This window comes from Monodon monoceros, unplaced genomic scaffold (genome assembly GCF_005190385.1).
Source record: "Monodon monoceros isolate NGI ecotype Baffin Bay Population unplaced genomic scaffold, NGI_Narwhal_1 Super_Scaffold_22, whole genome shotgun sequence".
NCBI classification, from domain to species: domain Eukaryota; kingdom Metazoa; phylum Chordata; class Mammalia; order Artiodactyla; family Monodontidae; genus Monodon; species Monodon monoceros.
Window position 1 is genome coordinate 83,092,953 of NW_021703779.1, and position 4,432 is coordinate 83,097,384.

General features: G+C 34.7%; 1 pseudogene; it reads right to left on the reverse strand.

Moving 5' to 3' along the window:
• Window positions 1–1,044: 1,044 nt before the first annotated feature.
• Window positions 1,045–1,499, reverse strand: LOC114906389 (annotated as a pseudogene).
• Window positions 1,500–4,432: the final 2,933 nt, after the last annotated feature.

The following is a 4,432-nucleotide window of genomic DNA, read 5'->3' on the forward strand; positions in this document are numbered from 1 at the left end:
GGTAAAGCAGCTGGCCTGTGATTTTGCTTGTTGTCTCATGGAGCTACCAGTCTCTTTTTATTTGCTTATCACCAAAGTCTTCATTGTTTTCAAGAGGGCCCTTAGGCTTGAACTTCCCCACACTTCATTTCAAATGAAGTCAGTTCATCTGTGGAACGTTTCAGAACTCTCTGTTCTTATAAACTCTCTCTACCCCTGGGAGAAAGATCTCTGGACCACTACTGGGGATGCTAGACACAGTGGTAGCCTCTGGCCTTCTCCACTTGCTTCTCACAGTATTTAACTTCTGCCCTATGAGTGAGCTGGTTAGGATTCCAGGATCAGGATACCAGGATTCTCTGTCTCCAGCCATTGGAGTGGAGCCTCTACCATATGAATGGAGACTTATTGGAGGAAGAAATCTCCAACCTCTCCACCACACTCACCTAGAATTTAATTTTTGCAATGAGTAGCTTGGGGAGGGGGAAATGAGAAATGCTAGCAGCCTGCTCTTCCCAGATGATACTATGGCCCTTGACTGAAAGCTGGGGGGAGAAGGTGTCCTGTGTTCTTAGCTACAAGGAATGGAGTTGGAGTTTCTAGGCAGGAGTGAGGGATGGAATGGGTAATGGTTTAAATGTTAAAGACTTTTGCTGTTTTTACCAAGTTTTAGTATATTTTCTTGATTTTTTTTTCATTTGCTATATGCCCTGAGGTCAATTTATAGAGACTTAAAAGAAAACATATATATATTGATATACATATAGAATAGATATAGGTATATAGATCTATATATATATTGAGAGGTATAAATTATATATAGATATGTATTTATCTATATGCATAGTTATCTATCTATCTATCTATCTAATCTCTATCTCTATCTATATCTATCTAGCTTGTTTCACAGTGAAACAACTATGCTTGTTTCACTGGGTAGCAGGTTATGGAACTCTTCATGCTGCCATTCCAAAAGTGGAATTATTTATCTTTAAAGAAACAAACTTTTCTTCTTTTTCTTTTTTAGTTAAACAATGATTTTATGCTTGATTACAACAGACACATTTATGCAACCAGGGAAGAGGTTGTGGATGACTCATATTTCCAACTGGGGGTAAGACTCCTTTGGTCTTGTAATATCAAGCCAACTGGTGAATATGGCTGTCAATCAGAATCAGACAGAATTTAGCATCTTTATTCTTTCTGTTCCTCTCAGGATGCTTTCAAACAGCAACAGCTCTCTTAATTAAATGATAGAGATCCTCAGGAAGATCAGGAGCAAGTCCTTGGGACTTAAGAATTCTCAAGATTTTATTGCCTGTCACAAAACGTACTTGTGCAACACCATGTAAGTCTCTCAGGATCACACTGTTTTGTAAGGGAGTCAGGTCCTTCTTGACCAGTTTGTAGATCTACTCCTTCACATTGTCAGATGTCAGCTTCAGCCAGGTGGGGACGCTGTGGCGGTAGGTCAGAGCCTTGTGGGACAGGCCCTTCCCTGAAACGTGCATGTGACCCATGGTGGTGGCGGTCTCTAAAGAAACATACTTTTTAAGGTTCAACATGAAAATCATTGTTCATTAGTATTGAATGTCTGCTTCATCAGGCCAATGATTATTTATCTTGTTTTGTCTATAGTTGAATCACCTTTAAAATTTATATTTCTTAGATGATGCTATTATTTTTGAAGGATAAAAAAAAATCAAGGTTTATGCTTCTTTATGTAACACAAACACACACATATGTTTACACCTACACATTATAGTGGCCTTAATAGATATTGATTAATTATTAATTCCCTGAAATAATATCAGACATCATGTTTCTTTTGATGAGTTGCTCTGCCACACTCCAACAAACATAATACTTGCCCCCATGACCACAGGAATCTATAAGTTGAACTAGTCACTGAAGCTGGGTCAAATAGAGCCCTATCTTTGGGTAATTTCTTTTTCTGTAACTGAGAGTTCCTTTTTTCTCTAGACCATAAGCTGATATGATATGATATGATATAAAACTGAAGTTCTCTCTGGGCACATCGCCATCCATATAAAGGAAGCTTCCATATGGTACGAGAAAATGAAGTCAACACAGAAAAGTGGTCACTAAGTGAAGAGAAAGAGAAGAAAAGAGGAGAGACAGAGAGAGAAAGAGATAATTAATAATATTGTTTGAGACTCTGAATATTGTTTCTGAGGCCAGCTCTAAGCCTGATATTCCTATAACTTGTTTGAGTTGGCTTTCTCTCACTTGCAATTGAAAGAGCCTTTATTGATACATCATATATATATATATATATATATATATATATATATATATACATTATAACTGTAAAGACATAAAAGGTCATATTTATCTATATTTGTGTATGCACATACACATCAGTAAAATGTGTATATTAGGAATTATAACAAATCATGGACATTAAGGACATGACAGAACAAAATTGACAGAGTTCTTGAATCTAAATTTTCGTATTGGGTTACACAAGTAATTTCACTGTGTAGAGAAAATCTTTCAAAAATTTTTTTCATGTAGTAGATTCACATAGTCAGTCAGTAGAATTTGCTGAGATTCCACTTGTATCAGCATTACATTATACTTAAAATAAAAGAGGATCCTATCACAATGGCTTAAAAATATTGTAATTTGTCTCTTACACTAAGATGCCCAGCTTTATGCAGTTTGAGAGTGCCATCAGTGACCTACTTTTTTTTTTAATCATCTTTAACTTCTGCCTTTTCTAATGTGTTGGCTTTTGTCCTTATGTTTATTGTCTTATGGTTAAAAAATAACTGCTGAGTCTCTAGGCTTCACATCAATGTTCCAGTCAAGATGAAGAAGTGCAAAATGGCAAAAAAACAAAACAAAACAAAAACAAAAACTCAAAGGTGAAGAAGCGATGAAAGATGTAGAATGAGCATTTAGATATAAAAATTTAAGACCTGATATCAAGGTCTTGGATTTAGGAGTCACTGGTGTATGGATAGTAATAAATCTATGGGACTGGATAAGGTGATCCATGCAGGGAATGGAGAGTGAAAAGATAAGGCAGGTGGCAAAAAAGAATTTCAGATAATTTTACCAGTTAAAGCTCAGGGTCCAGAGGGCCAATAGACATATGAAAAGATGCTCAAAATTATTATTTATTAAGAAAATGGCATTTAAAACACAAAGAGATCACAAACATGCACACACACACCAGAATTGGTAAAATTAGAAAGACTAAAAAGACCAAGTGTTAGCAAGGATGTGGAGCAACTTGAGCATTCATATGTTACTGGTAGAAGTGTATAGTGGTAAAACCATGTTGGGAAACTGTTTGGAAGAATCTATCAAAGATAAAAATATGTCTATCATATGGCTCACCAGTACCATTCTTGGGCAAATATCCATAGGAGTGTTTATGTTCACCAAAACACATGCATAGAAAAGAGCCAAGAAATTTAAATACTGTAATGTCCAATAACAGTTGAATATATTGCAGTACATTTATACAATGGAATATTAGTTCAATGAATGAACTAATACTACACACAACATGGATGATTTTTACAGACATGATGACTGGCAGAAATAAGACATAAAAGGGTACATATGGTGATAGACAGGAGAACAGTGGATAACTCTTGGAAGATATAGATTGAAAGGGGACATGAGGGAGATTATAGGATTTTAGAAATGTTCTATATTTTATTTTATTTATAAATGTTTTATTTATTTTATAAATGTTCTATCTATCCATCCATCCATCCCTTTATATATCCTCACTTTGTTCCTTGAAAAGGCCTAGAAATAATTACAAACCCAGTAACAATGAATATCCCTAGTACACTCAGATTGTAAACTTGAAATATAATTTTTTATTCAATGTAACCAGACCTTTTTGGGAAAAATGACTGATCCCAGGTATGGGGGAGAAAACGTAGAAGGTGAAGCTGGAACATTCTGAGATACCAGATAGAAAGGAAACTATCAATGCTTATTAGGGTCATGTCAAAAGGACTTAGAAGATAACTTGGATAGGCCTCACTGGCCAAAGAAAAGACCATTTAAACTTCAGTAAGGATACATATAGCAAAGATGGAAATCTATGAAGTGTGTTTAATCTCTTGAGTTTCAAATTATATTAATCAGGATATACTGATTTTTTATTTATTGAGGATGACAGAATTGATTCATTCTCTTGAAAATTGGGTAAATAAGTGGAGGGACTCATGTATTTATACTGATTTTCCTATGTAAACTTTACCAATTGATAACCAAATAGTTGATGAGGGTAAGTATCTCCTTTTAAAATTCTTACAGTAAAGAAATGAACACAAAATAATTGAATTAGTAAATATCCATTTTTTTACTTCCCAATGAATTAAGAGATTTATGCTTTGTATATTAATCATTGCTAAAAAAAAAAAGAAAGAGAAAAAAACAGGCATTATGTGACTCCTGATAA